This window comes from Populus nigra, chromosome 15 (assembly GCF_951802175.1).
Source record: "Populus nigra chromosome 15, ddPopNigr1.1, whole genome shotgun sequence".
Classification (NCBI taxonomy): domain Eukaryota; kingdom Viridiplantae; phylum Streptophyta; class Magnoliopsida; order Malpighiales; family Salicaceae; genus Populus; species Populus nigra.
In genome coordinates, this window is record NC_084866.1 from 14,577,386 (window position 1) to 14,596,280 (window position 18,895).

The following is an 18,895-nucleotide window of genomic DNA, read 5'->3' on the forward strand; positions in this document are numbered from 1 at the left end:
TTGCGGAGATTCCTCTCGTCGATACGAGCCCGGCGATATTAAGATCATCAAAATTGGAGTTGAAACAAACTCTGTAGAGCTCGCTGAAGTTTCGCCTGAAATCTGCCGGAAAAACCAGACAGTGCCGGAATTCTAGCCTGAGAAGACTATGCCACGTCACCAGACACGTTGGCACTGAGTCATCATCCACGTCATCAACAAGGGCCCACATCTCCATATCATCAGCCACGTCATCTAATAGTGATAGAATATTCTCTTGACAGAATAAGAATATTCCGTTAACAGTAAGAGAATATTCCCTTGACTATGACAGAATATTCTTTATCAGAGACAGAATATGTAAACCCCCGTAAATAAAAATAAATAATAATAATAAAAAGAAAAGGAAAAAAAAACAACACATAGGATTGAAGTAATGACGTTTCGATGAGTAATGGATATTCGGTATGAAAGAAATAAATAAATAGTATGAATGACAATAAATGTGTCATGTGAGAGAGAGAATGATCTCCATAAACAACTTTAAAGGTATTGTTGAAGTCAAAAAGAGAGTCATGATTTTTAGTTTAAAACTTGTAACGTTAGCGAAACCAGTGACGAGTTTCAATGGATAAAGAATAAGAAAAAAAACCCAGAAGATATGTAAACCCCGGTCAAAACACGTATTTTGAAAAATTAATGATAAATGTGGTAATATTGAATTTATTGAGTATAAATTAAGGGGAAATGTCACGAGGATCCAAGTAAATAAATTAATGCATGAAATTCAGATTTTAGTGTAAAAGACATTCATTGTCTAGTTTTACGATATCGATGATATATCTCAATCCGATCGTTGGATCGGGATGAAATTTTATAAGGAATCTCCAGATATATTATTTTATATTAGGTTCAAATTTCGTGTCAATCGGAGTTTGGGAAGGATTTACGAGAGCACTGGAAATCGGGTAAATTGAAGAAAATGACACAAGGGGCATTTTTGTAATTTTATCAAAACAAATACTCTCCTCTCCTCTCTTTAAAAACAGAGCACGTCCTCTGTAAATGGAAAAACAGGAGGGAGACCATTTGTTTTGTCCCATTTTCTTCATTTTCTCTTCATTTCTTCAAGCTAAATCAAAAGGGAGTGTGCTTAGGAGGATTATATCCAAGAAAACAAATTAAATGACAACTTAGAGAGTTATAGAGCTTGAGAGAAACAAAGAGAAGAAGCTGGAAATTGGAAGAGGAGGACATGATTTTTGTAAATTTTTGCAAGAATTCATTGAAATAAGTTAAAGTAGCAAAGGTAAGCAACATACCCTTTAGTAATTTCGTTTTTCTCTCTTGTTCTTGCATGAGGAGAAGAAAACCTCTAAGTTTAAAATTCTAGGGTTCATGTAAATATTTTGGGGGAGTAATTGTTCATGTGAATTTCAAGATTAATTGCATGATAGTGGCTTGATTTGCTGAAAAATAGAAGGAATAAATTGATTTGAAACTATGGGTTTTGGGATTGCAACAGGGCAGGAACTTAGGCAGCCATATTTTGACTTTGCACCGTTGGATTAGATTGATTTTTTGATATGTTATTATACTCAATGTCACCTACATTCTGACCGGAGGGATTGCAAATATCAGACTTCGTTTGAGGGCTGTCACCGGAGGAACATTTCTGTAAAATCACCCTTCAAGACAGGTTTGTTCGTCGGCCATTATATCATTGTTTCACCGCTGGATTGGTCTGGATTTTGGATACGTTGTTCATCCAGATGTTATATAAATTCTGAACGGTTTGGATCGGAAAAGAACACTTCTACTAGAAATTGTACTTCCCGAACAGCAGGTCTCCAAATTTCAGGTCAGTCCAGTATTGTTCTGATATCGGGAGGTTTAACCGTTGGATGTATGTTAATTTTGGATATTTTATTCTAATGATGATGATGTATAATTCCACCGTTTGGATTTATTGAATTCTAAATTTACATAATGATGTTTTAAGTTTGGTTTGAGAAATATTGAATGAGAATATGAGGTTTAGCATAAAAAGTATGTTTTGGGACTAAGGATAATGGCAATGGGTTTAATGATGATGGTTGTGTTTGTGTTATGTTTGAGTCATGTTTGATGTGTTGATAAGTGATGATATAGTTAAATTCTATAAAGAATAGTGATTGACTAATATTTTGGTTGTGTTAGAATGGGAAATCATGTTGTAAGTTGAATTATGATATAAGGAATCATTTTGAGTGTGCTTTTGGAAAAATTTGGCATGTGTAGTCATTGATGAAATTTAAGTTAAATTACATTGTTTGGTGATAGATTAAATGTCTTTTGACAAAAGAAAATCGGTGACGAAAAGTCATGCCCTTTGGACATTGAAGATCATTGATGAAAAATTGAATTAAATGGGCGTTTAATGTTAGTGTAAATAAATTCTAATGTAAATGAATTTAAATGACAAGTAAGAAAATAAAATACATTCATGGAAATTGTTTACGGAAGTATTTGATTTTGTGAATTTATGAATATTATGAATAAATCGGGAAGATTCAATAATGATTCAGGATGTTATATTAAAAATGTAGGAGAAGCATTCACTCGACTTCTCAGGAGCTCGTATAGTAGGAGCTTAAGGAGGGACTGCAAGAGGGGCACGACAACAACAAGGAAGAGCGAGTTGAGCTTCTGCAGCTGGTAGGTGTTCTATACCTACACTTTTTACGTAGCGTTAATTTACTAACTTATTAAATTCTTGGTCTTTGCGTCTATGGGTGAAACCACAAAGAGAGAGGATAAAGTGAAATAAATGAGAAATTAAAAATGGATTTGAGTACTTGACTGGGTTAAGAATATGAATTACACTAACAGACTTCGTTGATGATCATTCCTCGAACTTGATTAGCCGGTCCCGAATGCGGAGGCTAATGATGTTAGTAAGGTTTGCTAACATCGGCATAATCATCCCTGAAAACGAGGGATACTGAACTTGCTTAACTATTCGAGTGAGAATAGTTAATGATATTGACCGGTGCTGTCAATATCAGCAATCACATGAAACTTGATTAGCCGGTCCCGAATGCGGAGGCTAATGATGTTAGTAAGGTTTACTAACATCAGCATAATCATCCATCGGCATAATCATCCCTGAAAATGAGGGATACTGAATTTGATTAACTATTCGGGTGAGAATAGTTAATGATATCGACCGGTGTTGTCGATATCGGCAATCACATGAAACTTGACTAGCTATTCCTGAAGTGAAAGCTAATGATGTCAAGAATCTTGACATCAACATTTCCGGAAATATTCCAAGATATTATGGAAAGAAAAATCTGATTGGCTATTTCATGTTAAAAATAGTCGATAACATCAATCAGTGGTATTAATTTTGATGTTTACAATGAACTTGATTAGCCGATCCTGATATGGGAGACTAATAACACTAATGAAAATTTATTAGTGTCAGCATTCCCTTCCAAGTTTTAGGGGAGAGGTATTATAATGATATTTCTGATAGGGAATAATTAAAAATATTAATGAAATGGGGATTAACATCTTGATAGGATTATTCTTTTGGCCTTGAAGAGGCGGATATTGATTGGAAATTATGGAATAAGATGGCGGAGGAACTAGTTACCCGGTGATGGGCTAGTGGCATTAGTTTTGTTTTCTAATGACCGGAATATACAACTTGAGTTAAACTTACTTGTGTGGTGTTAATATTGTTAGGATGACTGACTTGTCAGATTATAAATGGAATGTTGGACGATACCTAATTGTTGAACAAAAATGGTAATTTGTGTTTATGTTATAGATTTTTGAAGAAAAAAAAAAGAGAAACTGATGAAGATCTAATTCTTGTGAAGGATGGAGGCAAATATCGTATCGCTTGGGACGTGAGAATAAAAGTTCATTAAACATGGTAGGTGTTATACACTTAAGGAATGCAATGCTATATATATATATGATGTATTTTGAATTAATTAATAAATTGTAATTGATATAATTTGAGAATCATGTCCTGCGCACATGGAGGATGTCAAAGAAATTATGACTAATAATGTAAATATGTTGTATTAAGGTTTCGTGTTGTTGCTGACATGATAAGAATTTGGTGATAATTATGATAGTGTAATAAAATGCCAATAATAGTGATAGATAATGAAATTTGGCCTTAATTATAGTGGTCAAATGAGATTAGGTTGATGAATTAAATAGAATGATGTATGTATGGTATTCACATTATTTGAAGATGGATCGGATGTGAATATTGTGAAAATGATGGCAGGTTCCATGATAATGAGAGATTTTACTGAAAATCTAAAGAAATATTGGAATGTGTCGAAATGGGCACAAGAAATTTGTGAGTCGAATATATTTATAAACTAAAATTGGACCGAAATCATGACGAGTTTGACAACTTATATGGAAAAGCCATAATGGGTATAATAGATGTTGGGATTGAAATTGATATAAAAAGATAAAGTAAGAGAGAGAGAAATCACATGGTAGATATTATAATGAATTAAATGCGCTCGTGAGGTGAAACAAGACACAAAATAAAAATGTTGAATGATTCTAGGAAGGATGAATAGAGACGTAATAATGGAAGGATAAATGAGAATTTCAAGGAACTATGATTGCATATCGTTGAATATATGTTTATTTACTTGTGCATGTATTGTGTGATTTTCCTTTTATGCTATATTTATTATATACATTATGAAATTGCAGGTCCTTCAGATTCACGCCAGGAGTAGCATTTTAGGTCCTCTAGTCTCCTTTTGTATGATTGAATAAGAAGATGAACATTAATTTATTTTTTCTTTAAGGAACTAAATGACTTAATATGTAATAGTACTCCTTTTACATTAAGCGTCGGACATAAAAATATATTATTCTGTATTTGTAATCTTAGTTTGTTTCTTGCAATTGTTATGAATTATGTGTGTTAATGGGAAAGAAATGAGCATGCGAAATGTGAGGCATGTACCATGAATGATGTGTTGTTAAGGTTCTACATGATTATGATATGATTGAGAAATGAGTATAACTATACATGATGATTATCGATAACTTGGGACCTCCAGGTATAAAGGAAACTATGCCGAAATTTCCACTTCGGTGGAAATTTCGGCAAGTCTCGGATAAGTTCGGTGGATGAAAAAAAAATACCCATTTTTTTTAAAAGTTAAGGCTCAAAGTTCTTTTATGAATGTACTAAATTACAGGGTGTTACAGAATATTCCTTTCTTGAGTCAACTCAGTCAGATTGGTTTTTTTGGCCAACTCGGTGATTTTTTAGCCCGTTTTTGGTCGAGTCAAGCTTGTTCCTAACATTTTCAACCATTCCGGATGCAAATGTGGTGTCCATTTTGAGCAAGCCAAAGTTACTCTCTTGGCTCTTTTGAGCATAAAAGTGCGTGTTTTAACAATTTTGGGACTCTATTTGTAATCCAAAGACGTCCTAATGGTTGATATTCCAGAAGAAAGATCAACGGGAAATGCTAGTATACCTCCATAATACATCCCAGTATCGAGTACCAAATTTGAGGTGGAGAAGTTTGTTGGGAAAGGTAATTTTGGCATGTGGAAATGTGAAGTCATGGATATGCTTGTCCAAATGAATTTGGATTTCACTCTAGAAGATAAACCGGATGATTTGGATGATAAAAGCTAGGAAAGGATAAATCGATTGGCCTGCAGTTCCATTCGACTTTGTCTTGTAAAGGATCAGAAGTACGCCTTTTCAGAACAAAACTCTACAAAGGAATTATGGCAAGCACTGGAGGACAAGTTTATGAAGAAGAGTATAGAGAATCGTCTCTACTTGAAGAAAATGATCTTCCGTTTTCAACAAAAGAAAGGTACTTTCATGAATGAGCATCTGAATGATTTCAATAAAATGATAGTTGATTTGAAGAATTTAGATATGGAAATCAATGATGAAGATAAAGCTCTGTTGTTATTGAATTCATTGCCTGACACATATGAACATCTCATCACCATTTTACTGTATGGTAAAGAAAAGATTAAATTCATTGATGTGTCCAATGCTTTGGTGAACAATGAGTACCGGAAGAAGGATCAAATTATTCACAAGGAATCAACGTCAGAAGCATTGACAGTTAGAGGCAGAACAAACCCTAGAAGATTTCAAGGGCGAGGGAGATCTCGCTCAAAATTCAAAGGAGAATCATCAAACAGACGATATCTTGCAAAAGATGAGTGTGCCTTTTGTCACAAAAAAAGGCACTGGAAGAAAGATTGTCCAATCAAGGGTAACAAGGAAAAAGATGAACCAACTATGAACGTTGCACGAGATGAGGATGAACAAGACTCTGCATTCATGGTCTCATCACAAGAAAACCATTCTGGTGAATGGATTCTTGATTCTGCATGTTCCTATCACATGTGCCCTAATAAGCACTTATTCTTGAGACTCGAGGAGTTTGATGGAGGAGTTGTGTTGATGGGTAATGATGATGTTTGTGAGATCAAAGGGATTGGGACTATCCATCTGAAGATGCATAATGGGGTAGTCAAGACACTAACAGAGGTACGGTATGTACCTGACTTGAAGAAAAATCTCTTCTCACTTGGAGTACTAGAATCCAGTGGTTATAATTAGAGCTTTTCACCTGTTCCGGAAGCTCTGTGAGCAATCTTTCTGTTGTCAATACATATATTTTTCACTTTATTTTTTCCTCGGATTCCTTCTCCAGGAAAATTTTGAAATTCCTCTAGATCCTCAGGCTTTGGTTCCACTGAATGCCATTGTTATAAACCTTAGCTTGAGCCAGCAACTAAATAGAAATAAGAGAATATAAGCTACTTCGAGGGTAACTTGACCTTCAAAAGACAGTGGTCTTTTCTTGAATGTTTGAATTTGATATCATTTCATTTAAAACAAGGATTTAAATACAGAAAATCAGAGGAGTTACTTCTACTTGTACTCATAATTTATTACTTAACAAACTAGTTATTTTGACTCCTGCTTCTAAGGAATTAGCAACAGCAACATTATTGACTATTTCAAACAAAAGACCAAGTAAATAATAACAAAAGACCAGTAAGTAAACAATATCTTCAACCAGACTTCCCCAGCAGTAGACTAGGATCGTAACAGCCACCTTCCATAGTCGACTAGCGCAGCTGCCATTGGATGACTTGATTTACTCTCTATGCTTGATACCCTGAGAAACTTGCATAAACATTACTTGCCAGTGAAGAGTAAAGTTCGCCATAATTGAAGAATTATAGACCTAGTCTTTACCAATAAAGCAATGTGTATAAGCTTATATCATCGCAGAGATGTTGGAAATCTGTGACAACAAATTCACTTCTTGTTAAGGTGCCGGTTTTGTCGAAAGCCATTGCCTTAATCTTGCCTAGTGTTTCGAGATAGTACCCTCCCTTTGATCAGAAGACCAGCTGTTGCTGCCTTTGTTAGTGCACAAAAAGTTGCAATTGGTGTAGACAGGATAAGAGCACATGGACATGCACTGACTAAACAACCAGTGCTAAGTAAAACCAGTGATCACGGTTATGAACTCGTAATTCTAATGGAATCACTGCTACGCCAGCCGGCATGAATATCACCGCTGCAAATCTGAACAAGGAACTAAAATGAGAACTTTCCCACAAAATGAAAGGTAGGATTGTCTAGCAATGGAGCTGACGATTCATTCTAAAAGAATGATGTGAAGGGCTGTCCAAATACTCGTTCTCGGTACTCTACTTCAGTGAAAGCCTATAAAACTGGATGAGTAATTGGACTGCAGTATGCCTAACCTGGAGTATAGTACTGAGCGAATTTGTCTATGAATCTTCGAGTTTTAGACTTGCTGTTTCGAGCTTCTTCCACAAGCTTTGCCATTTTAGCCGCCACACAGTCTTCAGCTAAAGCAGTAGTTCTAACACCCCATTACCACCAAAGCCAAAATGCATTCAAAAACAATTCATAGAGTGTCAGAGAGAAGTATTGATGACACCATTAAAGTTAATAGTTCCAACCCACACTACGGAATCCACTTGTTTGGCAACCGGAAATGACCCTCCAGTTAAAGTTTTCTCATCCACTTCACAGTTACCATCAACAACAACTCCATCAATTGGTATAACTTCACCTGCAAGAACAATGTTTAACTTGACCTCATCAACATCTACTTCTTCCCTAGTGTCGCACATGGACACCCAACATTTGGGGGTCGATTAGGAGTCGCCACCTAGCTAGTTGTTTGGTTTAGGGTTGCTAGGAAAACTTGAGTGTATTGGTCTTGTCAGAGATTCGAGGGTAAGAGACTATTTGTGGCTAAAGAAGATATTAGCACCCCTAGTGCACCATATTTGAGGTAAGCTGCTTTGTAGTTAATGTGGTTTAGAGGATTTTACAGTTGTCTATAAAAAGGCTTTTCTTGTAGCATTTACAATTCTTTTAATAATCGTCTTAACCACATGAAATGATAAACACATGATGTATTAACTACATATTCAGCTTCACATATTAACAAAGTGATTATAGATTGCTTACTTGAATTCCATGTGAATGATATGTCTCCAATGTAGAAAACAAATCCCATAACACTCTTTCTATCATTAATATCTCTAACTCAATCACTATCATTATAGCCCACAAGATCAAAGCTATTAGAATATCCATAAAATAAGCCAAAATCAATAGTACATTTGATATACCGAAGAATTCGCTTCTAAGCTTTGAAGTGAGTCATAGTTGGTGTTTTCATAAACCTACTTACAACTCTTACTCCAAAAAGAATATCCAGACAAATGCATATTAAAATCTCAAACTCTCAACTAGATTTTTGATTAATGTTGTAGAGTTTATTTTCTCCCCTTCATCATTGTTTGATATCTTCACTCCACACTCAACTAGAATATTTATTTTTGTACAATTTTTTATTTTGAACTTATTGAGAATCTTCTTTATGAATTTATCTGCTGCTTATAAAGATTTTATGTATTCATTTTTATACAATCCTCTATTTTAAACTTCTTGGAGAATCTTAGCTTATAAAGATTCTATCTTTTTCTTGTTTTATCAGAATCCCATTAGTATTTGTTATAAAAAAGAAAGGAGACATTGCTTACCCAATTCATGTCATTGTTTGGGCTTGAGTTATTTGGGTAGGCATTGTTTCAACATGATAACGCTAGGTCGTTCTGTTGTGTTAATTAGTTAAGAAAGAATATCATATCTATGTTACTAATTTATTTATTTATTTTAATTAAATATAAAATCATTTTTAATCTCGTGGTAAGAATACATCTATGAACTTAATCTCAAAACTTGAAAACTAATTTGAAGGTATTAAGTTATCATAAAAACAAAAAAACTAATATGTTGGCAATTTTATTCTAAAATTAATAAAGGATGATAAGCAAGAACATGTTTGGAAGGAAACAATCTACTTTGAATTATAATAATTAAGGTAATGAATATCCTTGGTTGAAGGGAAGTAGCACATTGGAAGAACGACTTGTGACGCTAATTTACAGTCACCTTATTTAGAACTTCTACTCTAAATTTATTATAATCTATTGTATCAATTGGTTAGATTGTATATTAATCCAAAGTAAATTTCTTATTTTAACAACTTCGAAGATGCAACTCCATCTAGTGTCCTTGGAAAAGGTGTTGATGGACTTTTGTTTCCCGGAGAAAACTCCCTTAAAACCCTTGAGCACCACCTTCTCTAAAATATCTGTCTTTGCCTTAAGTCAGGGGCTCTGCATCTTTTTAAAGTCAATTAACAAGTTTCAACTCAACTCTGTATCTTCTCTAGATATGTCTGTGACTGTGCCCCATAAAGAATTCCTCTTCTTCTTTGGGCCTTGATGTTCTCACAACCTATCTAACAACTCGTCCATCAAGTTTTTGATCCCCAAATTAAGATGGTTCTATGTCTTGAAGAATTCTTAAATCCTGCGTAACTTGAATTCATGACATAACTCAAAGAAAAGAAAATCAAGTCCCCCAAAGCGGGAGCAAATTACACCAACACTTTGTTCCAATTTCCAGCATCCATTTCGAATCACTAATCATCATCAATAACGAACAAGACAATCTTGATAAATGAGATTTTACTCTGTAATTTGACCTGAAACATGCAAATTAAAATTCAAAGTGTGAGCATTGAATTTCTTGTCAGTTTACACCTTTCTGTGGTGTTTCCTCTTTCCATTGATTGAAGAGCGTCTAAAAGGAAAAACTGAAGAGGCAAAAGTTCTGTTGTACAGTGAAAGAGAGCATGAGAAATACACAAAAACAGAGATGCATGAATCCTTCTCCACTAGCGGCTCCCGTCCATCGGATCATTGTGGTTTCAAGACTGATGCCCAATCATTGCCCTCTTTGTTCGATTCCTCAGACCTTTTGGAAATTGCATATTCCATATAAAAGATGCCCCGGTGGCAAGTCTGTGCAAGGGCATAAGGGGACGGAGGATTTGAAAAGGGCTGAGGGGTGGGTGAGATGTTATGTCAAGAAATGATTTTGGAGAATTTCTTCATATATGTTGAATAACTGAGATAGGAGTCTTGATCAAGGCAAGAACATAGGCTCTCGAAGACGATTGACCTGAAGGAGAGAAGGAAGGCTCATTCTGCTACACACTGACTCTTAGTCTCAAAGAAGAAACCATTACTTGGCTCTCTATATCCTTAGCACATCAAACACTGCTTTGCACATTGCTGCACTCCTCGGTAATGCCGAGTTTGCCATGGCGGTGATGCAATGCTGTCCTCATTTACCATTTTTTGTCTTTCTGCTCATCAGACATGTACATGCTTCATTTAAGGAAACTATCTATACACAACCGCGCTAAGTTGTTTCTGCTTCTGCTTCTTCTTTTTTTATAATAGTCGAGTATTAGTATAGAAAGGTGGTAGAGCCAAAATTAGAGGCTAGCTAGCATCAAATAAAAACAGAGGACAGGGGGAGGAAGTAATAACGAATCTCTAAACAAACCCACACATCTGTACGTAAAGCTTTTTTTCATTTGTGTTCAATGGATTGAGAGCCGGGAGAGGTGTTATTAAATCTGGTCTAGCTTAACAGGTGAACTTGATGGTATAAAGAATTTAGTATTTTACTCTCAAACTAGGTTTTATTAAATTAGATAAGAATTGATCAGATTAAACTATATTAATTTATTAGGTCAGCATATGGTCCAGTTAAAATCGAAATGAAACTAGATTTGACTTTTCAAGTATTTTTTAAAATGACTTTGTTATAATTATTTTAAAATAATATTATTTTAAATTGAATCACTCAATCTATAACTTGAATAGGTTTTATAAATGTAATGAGAGATAAAAAAGAAAGAAAAATAGATAAAGCAGTCCCCAAAAATAATACAAAAAAAAACAATAGTGAGAAATAGATAAGAGAACAGATGTGGACCATTTCTTATTACTAAATAAACTTATGTTACAAAGTTATAGTTATTAATATTAAATTCAAAATACATACATATTGCACATATTTAAATATGTTAAGTGGTTTAATAAATTGGATGACAATGATGGATACATAAGACTTGACTTGCTATTTTCTTTATGGAAATAACGTGTGGAAAACCATGCCTTAATTTTGATGGTGATGGCAAAATCAAACAGTATCGTTAATAAAATAAACCACAAATAATAATATTTATAAAATACTTCTTGTCATTGTCATGTCAACAAATCTTCTTTTTTCTATTTCTAAAGTAATTATTAGTATTTTTTGTAATACAATCAACAAGTAAAAGATGGATGCAGTGTCAAATGGGTCTATGAGACCATTGCTATCTGCATTTTTTCCACAATGTGGGTTAGTGGGATGGTCTGCAAGATCATTATCATCTGCATTTTTTTCCACGATATAGACCATTGCTATCTGCATTTTTTCCATGATTTGGGTTAGTGGGATGGTCTGCAAGATCATTATCATCTGCATTTTTTTCCACGATATATACCAATGGGATGGTCCATGAGACCATTGCTATCAAGTGTTTTTTGTTTTTTCTACGAGACGGGTCCATGAGACCATTGCCCTGTAAGCTTGAGAAGGGGTAATATGCTTTAATTTCAATTTAGTGTATAAAAAAGAATTAAATGCTTAAGCATAAAAAATAAATCTCAAGCTTTAGAATGCAACCGCCTATTAGTTAATGGAAAATGGACCTTTGATTAATATATGACGCATCTTTCAATGGAAATTCAAATCCTTCACTAGAATTAGATAATCTCTTTCTCCAATATCCTTTTTTTTTATTTGTTTTCTGGTTATATTTTTTTTATCAATATTCCTAACGTAAATTGCTATGTATTTTGAATCTTGAAGGATTAAGAGATGGAAGACAGAAAAGAAAGAGAGACAAGACAATTCAGGAAAAAAAAAAAAAAAGAACAATAGTGAGAGACAAATGAGAGAACAAAAATGGAGCAGTTTTTATTAACTAAATAAACTTTATAATACTAATATTAAAATCAATATATATATATATATATATATATATAGCTTAACAACATTAATCAACTCTTAATATCTTTCATTTTATATATGTTAAAAGTAAATATTAAAACCTATTATATTAGTTAGTTATAATTATTCTAACTAATTCATATTTATTTTGATATTGATGTCTCCATCTATTTACAACAGGAGAAAAGACACGTCACTTGCTTTTATTGTCTCTTCTTACCTGGAAGATAAGGAATGCAAATATTCAAAACTGTTTGAGTGCCATCCATTTTAGTAGATTTTTATTTTTCTTATATTAATATTCCAACTTTTTTTTTATTATATCACTTAAATACTTTTTTCTTGTTTTCTTTGATGGTGTGACTTTGATCAAATGAAATTGAGTTTGGGTTTTCCTCCAGAATAAATAATTGTTTTGATGAATAAATAATTATCTCTTCATCAAGTTTTTGCCCCACCACTAAGATGGCTCACTGTAGAGACAAATTTGATTCATCTTTTGATTTCTAATTCCACGGCTTTGGTTTGATTTATTTTCAGTCATTCTCCGAATATTTTCTTTCCTTTATATATTTTTCCTGGATATGCCCCGGTTGGTATTGTATTTCAAATGAAAATCAGATAAAATTTGATTTTTTTTATTTAAAATTATTTTTATATATATTTTTTGAATTTTGTAGTATAATGATATTAAAAGTATTTTTTTAAATTAAAATAAAAAATAAAAAATATATTATTTTAATTTATTTTCAAATAAAAATACTTCAACAAATAGTTATTATCCAACTTTAAATCTAACTTGAATTCAGCTTGTCGTTGCTAACTATAATTAATTGCTTTATCACGTTGACGCCAGCAGTCTAACAACTATCTTACATTCCCTTGGCATCGAATTCCATGCCTTTGCAAAATATCAAAGGCTCCAGTGCCTCTCTAGCAATAATTAATTTTATTTTTCCCCAAATACATGTGTCATTTATCGAAATAATTAATTTAATCACACAAAAAAAAAAACAAATAGATGCAGTTACCATACGATTCCACAATTAATTGTTTTTTTCGAATGAATAACTCTTGAATCATCAAGTAGTGAAACACATAAAAAATCAAGAAAGTTAAGAATAATCAAATTACAATGTGAGATGGGTCCGTGATACCATTGCTATCAGAAGTTTCTTCAAAGGGATGATGAGAGTCCGTGAGACCATATTGCCCATAAGCTTGAGAAGGGATAATATGCTATTATATATATATATATATATATATATATTTGTATTTGTTTTCTAGCCATATTTAATTTTTCATCAAGTGATTAATAATATGTATAATTCAATGGGTATAATTCTCAACGTTAAATGCTATGTATTTAGAATTTTGATGAATTGAGAGATGGGAGATAGAAAGAGGGACAAAGCAGCTCAGAAGAAGAAGAAGAAAGAATAAAAGTGAGAGAGAGATGAGACAACAAAAATGAACCAGTTTTTATTAACTAAATAAACTTATTTTAGAAAGCTATAATTATTAATATTAAATAGAAAAAAATCAGTTAGAGTACTTGAATAAAAAAAATTAAATATAAGTATTTTACATATCTTTACTATTCATAAATTAAAAATAAAATAAAATCAATCCAGACTCATCTAAAAAAAATTAACTATGACATCATCATTCTGATAATAGAACTAATAAATATATTTTATTTATTAGATTTCATGAAAATAAATATTTAAATTAAAAAAAATTTGTCCATGTTTTTGGTATTGATATCTCCATCCATTTACAAAATAACATCACCTATTTTTATTGATTTCTTTTGTCTAGAAAATAAAATATGTGAATAGTCAGAGCTATTTGAGTGTTATTTATTTTAGTATATTTTATTTTTTATAGTAGTATACGAACTTTTTTATTATTATATAAAATAAATATATGGTGTGACTTTGATCAAATGAAATTTAGTTTGGGTTTTTCTCTGGAATACATAATTATTTTGATAAATAAATAATTATCTCTCCATCAAGTTTTTGCCCCACCATTAAGATGGCTCACTATATAGACAAATTTGATCCATTTTTGGTTTCTAATTCCACGGCTTTGCTTTGATTTGATTTATTTTCTATCATTTTTTAAATATCTCCATTCATTGTTAGACTTTTCTTAGATATGCCCTTGATTTTTTTATTTAATTTATATATATATATATATATTTAAATTTTTTTGATATGCCGATTTTAAAATATTTTTAAGATAAAAAATATTATTTTAAATAAAAAAAACTTTCAAAAATAATGCTAGCCAAATTTAAATACCATTAAGACGAGGTAACACTCCCTTTTTGATTCGGCTCGCCTACCGTTCAAATTGCCAAAAAGAATTTTCAAATCAAAATTGAATTCAGCTTGTCGTTGTTAACTATTTGATTTTCACTATAATTAATTGCTTTATCACGTTGACGCCCGCAGTCAACAACTATCTTACATTCCCTTGGCATCGAATTCCATGCCTTCCTTTGCAAAATATCAATTGCTCCAGTGCCTCTCTAGCAATAATTAATTTTATTCCCCCCCAAACACATGTGTCATTTATCGAGATAATTAATTTAATCACACAGAAAAAAAAACAAATAGATCCAACTACCATACCATTCCACAATTAATTTTTTATATTATAATTTAGTGTTATGTTAATCAGGCAACATTTAATTACCATGATATAAAATACAAGAATAGTGGGAACAGAAAAACATGTTTTTATGTATTTTTTATTTTAAAATTATAAATTTTTCTCTAATTTCACTCTAAGACTATTGTAAGAAAATATTTATTTTAAATTTATCTATATTTTTATAGTTTAAAAATTAAAAATAAAATAAAATCAATTCAAACTGATCATCTAAAAGGAGTTATTTAAAAAGGAGTTAACTGTGATGTCATTATTTTATAACAAAACTAACAAAGATATTTTATTAACCTTTTCGTAAAATCAAAAGTTTTTAAATAAAATAAATATATTGCCCCGTAAGCTTGAGAAAGAATAATATGTTTTAATTTCATCTTGTATAAAAAAAATCTCAATTTAGTGTGTTAGAATGCAACCACCAACTAATTAATGGACAATCGACCTTAGATTAATATATTATCATTTTTTATTGTATTTTTTTTCATATTTAATTTTTCATCAAGTGATTAATATGTGTAATTCAATTTTTAGTTTGCTCCTCGAAATTTTTCAATTTCATCTTCAAAGTTTAGTCTGTAACAATTGCCTTCTATATATAATTTTCATGCTTCATCCATTTATATAAATAATAATACCATAGAATTATATGTGTCGCACGTCCTCCACGCGGTATTGATGGCAATTTTTCATTATGTTTGCTTGATTTGGTTTTTGGAAGTCGTCATCTAGTATTTAATTGAGAGTTATTAGGAAACCCGGATGTACTGGTCGTTGTCAAAGATTCAAGGGTAAGGGACTGGTTGTGGCTAAAGAATGTATTAGCACCTCTAGCGCGCCCTACTTGAGGTAAGCTGCTTTGCGGTTTGATGTGATTTGAAAATTTAAAATATTTGTCAAATTCTTAAAGCTTTAATAAATCAGTTATTAAATCCCAAAATAGATGTAGAAACGTGTTCTTATATTTTCACGGGAAATACAACATAATTTTATTTATCCTTGAGATATTTAACCATATTCAAATTAAACACTTAATTTTTTTTGTCCTTTTTTTTTAATTTTAACATTAAAAGAAAACATTCATAAAAAAAAAAATACAAACACACACACTAACATCACTTTTTTACTATACTCATTCTATTACATGTTTACAGAATAACAAAAACTAAAAAACATTTAATAAAAATTTAAATACAAGTTTAAACATCTAAAAATTACAAAAATAGGTTCTTAAAAAGTCCACGAACTATGAAGTAGTGGTGGCGCGTCTCTTCTCCACGCGAAGATTATTTCCCCATAAGCTTGAGAATAATTATCATGAAAAGTACGGCGAGGTGCTAAAAATTTGTATATTAAAATTATCATTTTCCATATATACATGAACAATTATAGCTTAAAAATGAGTTATTTTTATTTTGATCCTCCATATGTTTATGGTTGCTATGTCATTACATCAATTACTTTCACTTTTTATTAATTTTAGTATATAAACTTTTATTTTCTCATATCATTATACCCATTTTTTGTATCATATATCAATCAAATATTTTTATAAGAAGTCCATCGATTTTCTTTGTTTTTCCTGATAACTTTGAGTTTAGGTTTTTTTGGGGGAAAGTTCCTTCCAAAATAATAATTATTTTGATAAATAAATAATAATTTATAATTAAAATAAATTTGTTTATTTGATCGGAAGAAAATCCTTCATGTTACTATCACGTGAAATCAATTTATTTGCTTAAGAAGAACATACTGTAACTATATAAGTTAATTATTTATTTATCTATTTTAATGAAATATAAAGTAGTTTTAATCTTGTGATATATTTCTTGTCTTTGAAGAGAAAATAGCTATGAACTTCATCTCAAAACTTGAAAACTAATATAAAGACATTAAATGATCATTGAAAAAAATAAAAATAAAAATATAATCCATCCTCAATATTATTCGAGAAAATAGTGAGTCCTTGCGGAGTAAAGAAATCCACGCAAGCAATACTTAATAATATCAAAACAAAGACGAAAGGGATAGTGAAAAAGAGTGTACACTGCCGTCCTATGCCATCATCCATTTTTTCATTAATGGGCCCGTTGGATGGTGCGATCATGCATTTTCTCCCCTATGAGGTGAGCCCGAGAGAACATTTTCTTCATATATTTTTTTTCTAAAAGATATTCAGATTAAAAGTATTATAAAAAGAAAGTACTATAATTTCCATGCTTCATCCGTTTATATAAGTAAAGAATCACACAAAATATATATGAATAAATCTCAGAGTTGTTTTTAAAATTTATATAAAATATTTCATTCTCATCCAAAAAATATTAAAAAGTATGAAAGAAAAGCCAAATTAATAAAAATAAAAACAGAAAATATGACAAAATTTGAGAGAATTAATTCTTCTAAAAATTCTAAAATTCTATTCACTTAAATTCTCATTCATCAACAATAACTAATATTTAAAGAAGTGATCAGTAGTGTTAAAAAAAAAACTTGTTATATTTCTTTTAAGATATTTAGATTAAAAGTATTATAAAAAGAAACAAAGAGATTATATATATTGAAGATAAATGTTAAATGAATGAATTCAGATATTATGAGTTATGTATTAAAATAAAATAAAATAAGTTGTTTTTAAAATATTTTTTTAAAATTAATTTTAACATCAATATATCATAACAATAAAAAATATAAAAAAAATAATTTTTAAAAAATATTATTTAAAAATAACACGGTTTCAAATTTATTCTCAAACTACTTTTTAGTTTGTTAAAACTAAAAAAAAATAGTGTTTAGGAGGAAAACTATATTAAAAAGTTAGTGTTTAGTAGGAAAAGAAATACTGTTGTGATTGGGAAATGTTGGGTAAAAGCACAAATATTTGGTTTTTTAATAGGAGCTGGAAAAAAAAATATTAATAGGATTTCGGCCAATTGAAAAATTAAGAAAAAAACGAGAGGATGCGACTATGAAGTGGAATTTTTTTTTAAAACCAAAAAAATGAAGCTTCTAACTTATGTGGCTGCTAAGTGTGTTTTTCATTAAGATATTTTTTAAAATTACTGATATTTTTTTCAGTTTTTATTTATTTATTTTGCTTAAGAAAGTCATGAACATTGAATTATATATATTTCTTGTCCATGAGGGGATGTCTCCGTTGCCATCATGCAGTTTTTTCCCACGGCATGGGTCCGCAAAGTCCTATATAAAAGCCTAAACCTCCTCGCTGCCATTTGCAACAATTAATATTGTGATAGTTGCTTAAGAAAGTCATGAACATTGAATGTTTATAGAATTTTAGCTCCAAATCTACCGTATTGGACAGAAAGATATATCAATGGGTTAGATTGTATACTAATTGAAAAACTAATTAAGTTTTTTATCCTAATAACTTTAAGGATGCCCCTCTTATATTAATATAATATATTTAAAAAAAATTCCCTAAACTACTGTATTTCTCCAACAGTGAAAAAATCACTATAATTGGTGGCAATCCTCCAGTTCCTGGCGTCATGCATTTTTTTTCTTAGAATGGGTCCGACATCCAATTACCATCATGCATTTATCAGTCTGTGAGACCATTGCCATCTGCACTTTGGTCCTCGATAGCGTTGCTTTTCCTCGAGATAAGTCCGTGAGACCATTTCCATCATGCATTTTTCCTCGAGGAGAGGCCATGAGACCTCTTCCAACCATCATGCGTTTTTTCCACGAGATGGGTTCGTGGAAAAACTTTGGTTTAATAGG

The 18,895-nt window shown here is 31.4% G+C and overlaps 1 protein-coding gene, 1 long non-coding RNA gene and 1 pseudogene across 2 annotated transcripts; 1 reads left to right on the plus strand and 2 right to left on the minus strand.

Annotated features, from left to right (window-relative positions):
- The window catches only part of LOC133674817 (mitochondrial outer membrane import complex protein METAXIN-like), a 38,651-nt gene that overhangs the window by 8,924 nt on the left and 10,832 nt on the right, over window positions 1–18,895 (minus strand).
- Window positions 1,046–4,887, plus strand: LOC133674356 (uncharacterized). Of its 2 annotated transcripts, none has more exons than XR_009835214.1 (5): window positions 1,046–1,288; window positions 1,505–1,840; window positions 2,568–2,676; window positions 3,797–3,904; window positions 4,717–4,887. It is a non-coding gene; the product is annotated as an uncharacterized LOC133674356 (long non-coding RNA). The 2 variants fall into 2 exon arrangements; XR_009835213.1 differs by having other exon boundaries at window positions 3,849–3,904.
- LOC133674018 (cadmium/zinc-transporting ATPase HMA2-like) lies at window positions 6,610–8,172 on the minus strand (annotated as a pseudogene).